Source organism: Sminthopsis crassicaudata, chromosome 6 (assembly GCF_048593235.1).
Source record: "Sminthopsis crassicaudata isolate SCR6 chromosome 6, ASM4859323v1, whole genome shotgun sequence".
NCBI classification, from domain to species: Eukaryota; Metazoa; Chordata; class Mammalia; order Dasyuromorphia; family Dasyuridae; genus Sminthopsis; species Sminthopsis crassicaudata.
In genome coordinates this window covers 250,848,522-250,858,596 of record NC_133622.1, presented here as the reverse complement: position 1 = coordinate 250,858,596, position 10,075 = coordinate 250,848,522, and the positions used below count along the sequence as shown (strand labels likewise).

Below are 10,075 nucleotides of genomic sequence, written 5' to 3'. Positions count from 1 at the left end.
TCCTTCCTGGACCAAAACGGTCACTCGGGGATCAGGGTCAGCCTTTGGGTGAGCTTGGGACTCTAGAGCTGGACCAGTGGCCCATTTGCTTCAAGGGATGGGAAAGGTAAAGACAATAAGAAAAGAGAGATTTGTTGTTCATCCTTCTTGGTTTCCATCCTTAATCCAAAAAGTCTTCTTCAGCAGCTGGGTGGGGCAGTGGGTAGAGCACCAGCCCTGACACTTAAAGCATCCTGGCTGTGTGACCCTGGGCAAGTCACTTAACCCCAGTTGCCTCAACAATAACAACAAAAAAGGTGGTCCTAACTCACATTTTTTTTTTTTTTTTTTTTTGGTAAGGCGATTGTGGTTGTGACTTGTCCAGGCTAACCCAGCTAGGAAGTGGTAAGTGTCTGAAGCCGGTTCGAATAGCTCATATTTCTAGCAAAAAAAGGGAGTCTGGAAAGGGTTTTTATATTAGAGGAAAAAAATATTTTGTTAATATTTCATTTTTACCAAAAAGGAGATTGTTAATTACCTCCCAGTGCCCTCTTTTGGTTTCTTGCCCAATTATCTGAGGCACAATTTATGTGTGAAATTGTAGGATCTGATCACAATCTGTAACTGACCCGTGTTCTTGGTCAGCTGCCTGCCAGGGGGTGAGACTTGGAATGACCTCATGATTTAGGCTCCTGAGAATCACCCAGAGGTCAGAGCTTCTGAATAAAACAGTTCCGAAAGTGATGAAATCCATCGCCACTGCATTTTGTCGGCATTTTTCTCAAATTATTTTCCTTCATTTTCTTTTGTTTTTTTGCCTCAATGGGAAGCCAGTTAAACTGCACTATCATAGCAGCAGCTGCTAGGAAAACCATGGGCACACGTAACTTAAAACAGTAGGTGATTACCCAGTTATTCAGGCAGACGCCATGATACTTGTTTGTTTTTTTTGTTTGTTTTTTTTTTCTGAGGCTGGGGTTAAGTGACTCACCCAGGGTCACACAGCCAGGAAGTGCTAAGTGTCTGAGGTCACATTTGAACTCAGGTCCTCCTGACTACAGGGCTGGTGCTCTATCCACAGTGCCACCTAGCCGCCCTATGCTGGTATCTTTGACTGGTGGTGCAAGTTTCCTGTAAGAATTGAAGCTTATTATTATCATCCACATCCAGAGAGAGAAGTATGAAGACTAAATGTGGAACAAAGCATAGTATTTTCAGCTTGCTGTTGTTTTTTCTTTTCTTTTCTCATTTTTTGGGTGGTTTTTGGTTTGGGGCTTGGGGTTTTTTGCACAACATGACAAATATGAAAATGTTTAAAAAAATTGCACATGTTTAATTATAGCAGATTAATTGCTATCTTGGGGGGGAAGGGGAAGGAAGTGTTACACCCCTGTGGACTACTCTAACCTGGTAGCTCCCCTTAGAGCTACTCTTAATGCCTGTCTGTCCATGGCACGGCTAGGCCACACGTACCCGTCTTCGGGCACCCACCCGGATCCCATAGAGACGGACCACCAGAAGGTAGGGGTGAAGCAAAAGAGAGCTTTATTCTGAGATAGCACATATTTATACCCCACTGATGATATGGGGGAAGGGGGAAGTCCTCTGGGAACCTGGCATAATGGGATTGGCCCAAGAAGAAGGAGGGAGGCGTGCTAGGCTTTGAGAGCACTAAGGAGGGAGGCTTGGTACCTGGAATCAGACACCACCTCATGGGCTATGCCCCACCTCCACATAGGACTCACCTGCGCCTCAGAACCTCTCATCCCTCGGGTCCTCCCACATGCCTTGAACTGCATTCCTTGCTTCTAGAGGCTTTTTAACCCTTACAGGGAAGGAGAGAGAAAAGTCTGGAACACAAGGTTTTTTTTTTTTTTTTTTTTTTAATTTTTTATTATATATATATATATATTTTATAATATTATCCCTTGTATTCATTTTTCCAAATTACCCCCCCTCCCTCTATTCCCTCCCCCCGACGACAGGCAATCCCATACATTTTACATGTGTTACAATATAGTCTAGGTACAATACATGTGTGCGAATATCATTTTCTTGTTGCACAATAAACATTAGAATCCGAAGGTACATGCAACCTGGGCAGACAGATTGTAGTGCTAACAATTTACATTCACTTCCCAGTGTTTCTTCTCTGGGTGTAGCTACCTCTGTCCATCATTGATCAACTGGAAGTGAGTTGGCTCTTCTTTATGTTGAAGATTTCCACTTCCATCAGAATACATCCTCATACAGTATTGTTGTTGAAGTGTATAGTGATCTTCTGGTTCTGCTCATTTCACTCAGCATCAGTTGATTTAAGTCTCTCCAGGCCTCTCTGTATTCCTCCTGCTGGTCATTTCTTACCGAGCAATAATATTCCATAACCTTCATATACCACAATTTACCCAACCATTCTCCAACTGATGGACATCCATTCATCTTCCAGTTTCTAGCTACAACAAAAAGAGCTGCCACATTTTGGCACATATATGTCTCTTTCCGCTCTTTAGTATTTCTTTGGGATATAATCCCAGTAGTAGCGCTGCTGGGTCAAAGGGTATGCACAGTTTGATAACTTTTTGGGCATAGTTCCAGATTGCTCTCCAGAATGGCTGGATTCTTTCACAACTCCTGGAACACAAGGTTTTGCAAAAGTGAATGTTGAAAACGATCTTTGCATGTATTTTGAAAAATAAAATACTATTAAAATGGAAAAAAAAAAAAAAAGGCTTATGTCTAGGGGAGGAAGAAAAAAATTGGAACAAGGTTTTGGAAGGGTGAATGTTGAAAACTATCTTTGCACGTGTTTTGAAAATAAAAGCTTTATACACACACTCACACTAAAGACACTTAGATAATCTCCAAGAGGAGGATTTTTATTTTTAAGCAGCTGTAGGGAGCAGGGCAGGTGAATGTGCAGGTGTTTGGGAGTTCAGGACAAAGGACCGAGCAGGTAGGTGCTCTACCCACTGTACCACCCAGCTACCCCCAGGGGTGTTTCTTACACTAAGAAGTGCTCTGCGTTGGGGTCAGTGGGAATCAGCAGCCCAGACTTTGGGCTACACCCCAGGTGACGTTGAACAATAACTGGGTGGAAGAAAAAGTTTCCAGGCCCAAATCCCTTTCTTTTGCACATTCTCTGTTCCCAAGGCCTGGCTGGGGGATCTTTGAAAGGTACTGGGGTGTTGGCTCCCATTGGGGTTCCCACTAGCCTGGGGGTTGTTACATCCCTAAAGACTGAGCCATACCACGCCCACTCTGAGGTCATTCTGGCCCCCAATTACAGGGAGGTCAGACATCCGTCCTCCATCTCCTAATTCCACATCTTGGTTCAGCAAACACGACCAGGGCAAGAGCTGGCCTGGAAACTTGGGCCTGGGCCATGGCCAGCAGCATGGAGGCCTCTCGCCTGCTCTTCTCCCCCCATGCAGCTGCCAGGGCCTCCCCCTCTGGCTGAAGAGACTCCAGCGTTCTTGGGCTTCCAACTACAAAGAACACCCGACCTTCAGAAGTTCCTCTCTCCAGCTAAGTCCTGCCTCCCTGCTCTTCCTCAGATGATGTTCCAGGCTCAAAAGCCACTTCCTAATGAAGCTACGTGATCCTGAGCAAGTGGTTTAAGCTTTGGGCCTTGTTTTACTCATCTGTAAGAATGGGGATATAAGTTCACAAGGTTATGATAGAACTTACAACAAAACCCCAAGGGTTGTATTTGTCACCTACTGTATACCCACATGTAAATGCTCCCATCAAAATACAAGCCCCTTGAAGGTGGGGACTTTTCCTTTGTCTATCTGGCTGGTATATAGGGAACCTGATGGTCTGAGCTCAGCCTGGCTCAGATTCTGTGACTCAGGCCTGCCCCTGCCAGGTGCCCAGTTCAGGGTCGAGAATGGCCAAGAGAAGCAACCTCAGCCAGCATTGGGAGGAAACCTCAACCCCCTCCCCAGTCCTGGAACCCAGCCTCCCCCCCAGCTGGAGTCTGAGCCCTCCCCCCAGGGGCACAGGAGAGAAGGGAGCCAGCAGCAGCAGAGGCACCGCGGGGACTCGAACCCCGGCCCACTGGGTGCGCCACCACCAGTGCCTTTTGCTTTTTGGCACCTTCTCTCTCACACACACTTTAAGGGTGAAAAGCAAAACCTGAGGCTGCAAGGCAGCCTCAGGAAAAGAAACACCCGCGGACGGGGCTGCCCCCCATTGTCCCCCAGTACTGCCAGGGAGGAGGAGCCTCCTTCCCCTTCAGCCGCCAGGAACCAGGTACTGACTAGGCTCTCGCCCTCCCTCTGCTGATTCCTCATCTCCCCTCTCACCCTTCTCTCCAATTGACCTTCCCCTTTTCTCCTCTTCTGACTTCTCTCCCCTCTCCAATTCTTCCTCCTCATCTTTCTCTCTGACTTTTCCCTCCTCTCCTTTCTCCATCTGACTTCTCTTCTCCAAGATTCTTCCTCTTCTCCTCTTCTCTTCTGCCCATATGATTTTCCCCTGATTTCCTGACTTATCCTCTCTCCAAGTTCCTTTCTCCTCTCCTCTCTCCATCTGACCTCCTTTTCTGACTTCTCCATAATTTCTCCTCTTTTCTCCTCCATCTGACCTTTCCCTTCTTCTTCTCTCCATCTGACCTTTCCTTTCTCTCCATCTCCATTTGATCTTTCCCTTCCTCCTTTCTTCTCCTGACCTCTCTCTCCTCCATCTGACTTTTCCCTTCTCTCCACTTCCATCTCTCCTTTCCCTTCCTCCTCTCTCCATCTGACCTTTCTTTTCTCTCCATTTCCATTTGACCTTTCCCTTCCTCCTTTCTTCTCCTGACCTCTCTCTCCTCCATCTGACTTTTCCCTTCTCTCCACTTCCATCTCTCCTTTCCCTTCCTCCTCTCTCCATCTGACCTTTTCTTTCCATCTCCATTTGACCTTTCCCTTCCTCCTTTCTTCTCCTGACCTCTCTCTCCTCCATCTGACTTTTCCCTTCTCTCCACTTCCATCTGACTTTTCCCTTCTCTCCACTTCCATCTGACTTTTCCCTTCTCTCCACTTCCATCTCTCCTTTCCCTTCCTCCTCTCTCCATCTGACCTTTTCTTTCTCTCCATCTCCATTTGACCTTTCCCTTCCTCCTTTCTTCTCCTGACCTCTCTCTTCTCCATCTCCATCTGACTTTTCCCTTCTCTCCATTTCCATCTCTCCTTTCCCTTCCTCCTCTCTCCATCTGATCTTTCCCTTCTCTCCACTGCCATCTGACCTTTTCCTTCCCTCCATTTCCATCTGACCTTTGCATGCTCCTCCACTTATCTTCTCTCCATCTGACCTTCCTCTTCATTCCTCCTCTCCAAGCCTGTTCTCACGCTCACCTCCTAACTTTTCTCCACTGCTCTCCAAGGCTGGGCCCTGGTCCCCAGGGTTGGCTCTCTGCTGACGAGCTGGTTCTAGTGCAAGTCATTCACAAGACAAGCCGAGGACAAAGGAGACTTCCTGCCTGGCCTCCAGAGCTGCTAAAGGAGTGAAGGTTAGTCGCCACTGGAGCCCGGCCTTCCCCTTGGCCGGCGCCCCCCTCCCCTCACAGACGTGGCTCTCGGGCTGCTCCATCCCTCCCCATCAAAGGCCCCCAAGGAAATCTTACCAAGTCTACTTTGAGCTGCTCTTCTTTTTCCATTTAATCTTCCTGAACCCTAGGAAGGAAGGGAATGGAGGGAGGGGTACCCCCGGAGCTGACCTTCCTTCTGCCCCCCTCCCCTGGGTCTCTCCTGGATGTTGCCCTAGCTCCTCCACAGGTGTCCTATCGCACCCCCATTCTGGGCTCACAAGGGCTTCAGAGCACACCTTCCTTATAGCAGAGACCCCTCGCCCCCTCCTGACAGCCATACTTTCCCCCGATACATCATACAGCAGGTCTATCTGAGGATGGCAGCCACAGCCAGCCCCAGCCGGCCATCTTCCTCCCCATCCTCCACTATCCCATCATCCGCCCAAGGCCACGTAGTAAAAATCCAGCCAAGGAGAAGGAGACTGAGCAACCAAGAACGTCCTGCCTACAGCAGACGCCTTCCTGACAGAGCCCCTCGTGGGGCCACAGCCAGCTTCCTCTCTTTATACTTAGGCCGTGGAGGGACCGGTTCAAGATCCCACAGTATGTCATCCACGGGCGTGCCCCTCCCCCCAGGCCCACGTCCCTGTGGCACTCACTCACTGCTTCCCTGCGGCTCCTGCTCGCTTGCTTCCAGAGGATAGAGGAGGGTCTCCCATCTGCTTGCTTGCACATGAAGTGGCCAGCTCTGGCCCATCTCACTCCCTTGTCATCATGGTCCACGGGAGAAAGGCATGGCCGGCTTCCCCGACCTCCTTCCCAAAGACCCGGGAGTACAGGAGGGAAGACTTTCCAGGTGGGCGAGGGGCTGGAGTCAAGGGCTGGGGGCACTGAGGAAGCTGAGGGATTCAGACAGCCACCATCCCCCACTCCCAGGGAGACGGGGGCAGGCTGGGAGAACGTGGGCTTGGGCATCCATGGTGTCCGTCAAGTGTGGAAGAAAGCCCTTCTGCCAAGCGCAAGGACAGCCAGTCATTCACTTCCTACCCAAAGGAGAATCAGATTTATAGCAAACCCCAGCCACCAAATGAGGCCGTCACCATTCAGGGGAAAAGGACTTCTGGGGGGACGATGATTGTTACAGGAGAGGAGGAGGAAGAGGGAGGGCCCTGGGGGTCTAGGGAGCGAGGACAGCCGAAGGCTTGGGGCCTGGATACAGGGAGGGATTTTCCTTGGAGAACAGGGCAGATTGGGGAGATTTTAGGTGAAATAACACTCTCTAAAGGGGTCGCTTTAGAGAACGAGACAGACAGATTTCAACGGGAGGAACAAAAGGTCAAGGACAATCATGGAACAAATGGGAACGCAGGGGTTCAGCTTCTGTTAGCTCCCAAGCTACATTACAAAGCAATGATCAGAACTAGTTGCTACCAGGACAGAGGGTCACCGGGCTGGGAGAACAATTCCAAGTCCACAAAACCATGGAAGCGTGGAAAGCAATTTGTGGGAAAAACAGGGTGGGACCAGCAGCTCACACCACATGTTCCGAAGGTCCTACATGAGCTCAATGAGAGAACCACGAAGGTGAGTCAGAACAGCAGGAGCCATTCAGAATGGCTTCCAGGCTGGAAGTTCTCATCCAAAACTGGCGATAAAACCCAAGGCACAAGAAGCAACAGCTACAGATGGATTGTGGCCAACAACTCAAGGATCAAAGATCCTTAGAACAGTGTTCTAAGTCTCCCCTCCCCAAGAGAAGGATTTAGGACAAATTAACACGCTCTTACCTCCCAGAGGGAACAGTATAGAGGCCAGCCCAGGCTGGAACATGCAGGACAGACCTGCCCCCGTACAGCAGCAGGATTGGGGCTGGGGAAGTTCTGGTTCAAAGGGTTACAGCAGCCAACGCCGGGAGAAGGAAGATCAGAGCAAATGGCACATCAAGGCCCTCCGCAGAGGGATACACGAGCCGGACAAACAGTCAAACAAATCAGAGGAAAGGGAGATTTCTGCCTTTCAGATCTATGGGTAGAGGAAAGTCTGTGATATACAGGACGTGAAACAGCTCATACAAGGGACAATTGAGATCAAATTGTTAAAGGTTTTTGTACAAACAAATGTAATATAGTAACAGCAGGTAGAATAGGTTAATGGAAAAAAAAAAAACCCTCAAGTTTCTCTGATAAAGGTCTCATTTCCAAGGTACTTTTTAAAAACAAACAAACAAACAAACAAAAAAAGAAAATAGACTCTATTTCTGTATATGTGCATACATACGTATGGGTCGGTATTTATATATAATTTAGATCTAAGAGAATTTTGCACTAATTTGAAAGCTAGGACAATACTATTAAGAGCCCTTCTAAGTAATCCAAGCATATGACCATGTAGCCAAGTCACCAAAAAAAACAAAAACAAAAACAAAACATACAAATGCTCTAAATCACTAATATTTAGAGAAAGGCAAATTAAAACAACTTGAGTTTCTATTTTATACCCATCAGATGGGCAAAGATTACAAAAGCAGAAAAGGACCATATGTACAAAAATCTTTCTGGTGTCCAACAACTACACTAAGTAGTTTAGGCTCTATGATTAGATTATTGGCCTGCAAGAAATGTCTGGAACTTGTAGGAGCTGATGCAGTGCAGATCCCCCAAACCAAGAACCATTTACCAGTGACTCCCAAGAAAACCCAGTGGCATTCTGAGCCACGGAATGGAAAATCGAGATGAAACCCACCACTCACCTTGGCTCAGAGGTCACATTCTTACTACACATCTGGGGATGTGGCCCGAGGCCGTGTTTGCTGGATTCTGCCTTCTCTATGAGGGGTGGTCTTTTGGGGAGGAAATTACAGGCAAAAACTGCTCCATCCCTAGTCTCCCTGGTCAGAGCAGAGCAGTAAGGAAAGTATTCACCGATTAGGGAAGCTTAAAAAAAATTATGAACATTTTTGTACAAATAAATTAAAGAAAACCAATAAATTACAGCCAAGATGCCAATACAACCCTCGTTCCTTAGTTGATCGTGTAGTGCATTAGACTTAAATTATCAATTCATTACTTAATAATTAGAAGAAAATGTAGGGCTAGTATCAAAGAACATTGAAAACTAGCGTTTGTAAGAAGGATTTATATGAGGAAACCAAAATATAATCTATAAAAAGCAATAATAGGTATATAATTCTAGCTAATGTCAAAACCAAAGTGTGTAAAATAGACTGATTAAACAGGTCTGATAAACCTGAGGTGTTAACATATTAGGGAGGTATTAATTTTTAATAATCAGAAAACTAAGTTTTCCTCTAGTAATGCTGTTTTAGATTCACATCTCACACATCACAATTCCAATTATGTCAATAAAGATTTAAAACATCATAAATGGAAGAAGATGAACTATATCCAAGAGGTAAAAAATTTTTTGGTATCCAAATATTTAGTCCAACAAAATGAACCACAGACGGGGGCATAAAGTGGAATCTTTGTAGCAAATACTTCTGTGGACAAATAGCTATAATCTCTAATCAAGACAATGTCACATCATTTGATTAGAACTAAAAATGTTACCAACCAAGGAGGAAACCTTTTTACCCAATATTCTTAGCTCTAAACAACTCACATGTCTGTCCAACAACAAGGGCAAAAAAATTAGCGTATCTGATAGTCACACACAAAATGACGAACATAAAGGGACCATGGAAACAAAGTGGACAGTTTTGTTACTATTTTAGCACACTCTTATGAAATGAGCAGATATGACCATCTAGTAAATACATCCACCAAGACATGTAATTAGACCTATCACAAAATTATTTTAATATTTAAGTAGATGTATTTTAAGTATTTACTTAAGATTATCATTAAACCATTAAATATAAATATTTAATACTACTTCAGGTTTTTTTTTTTAAATTCTTGATCCAATTGGGATTAAGCAATTTGTGAAGTACTTGAGATGGAATTTGAGCTCATGTCCTCCTAATTCCAGGAGGAACTCTATCCACTGCACCATTTACCTGCTTCTATTTATGTATTTTAGAAAAAGAGCAAAGATTTAGTAACCTGAGAGATTCAATGTGCATGGCTAGATGGAGCTAATATATTAAACCTACTTGTTTGCCTTTATATTACTTATATACCAACAATAGGTTATTTCACAATAATAAGTAAAAAAGAATTTGCAGAAGAACAAATAATCAAAGAAAATTATGGAAAGGAAAAAGAAAGGGAGATTTGCATGGCAGCATTTGTAAATTTCTAAAAACATTTCTAAAATTATCTGGATCTAGTTAGTTATGAATCAGAAGACATGGATGTGAACAGGTTACTTTGAACTAGAATCAAATGCATAACTATTCCAGGATCACAAATATCAAGGATAAAAAATATCATTCAGTAAAAAGAGACCACGTGAAGAAGTATGGCAAATACATTTTTCTTCCTTTCTTTTTTTTTTTTTTTTTTGAGGCTAGGGTTAAGTGACTTGCCCAAGGTCACACATATTTTTTTTTTTTTAAAGCTAAGAATTAAATATCATACCACTATTATAATGATTACATGATTACAAGTACATCAGCATCCT

At 45.2% G+C, this 10,075-nt stretch overlaps 1 long non-coding RNA gene across 1 annotated transcript; it reads left to right on the top strand.

Moving 5' to 3' along the window:
* Window positions 1-1,204: 1,204 nt before the first annotated feature.
* Window positions 1,205-2,706, top strand: LOC141547871 (uncharacterized). Its single transcript, XR_012483654.1, has 2 exons — window positions 1,205-1,841; window positions 2,623-2,706. It is a non-coding gene; the product is annotated as an uncharacterized LOC141547871 (long non-coding RNA).
* The last annotated feature ends 7,369 nt before the right edge of the window (window positions 2,707-10,075 follow it).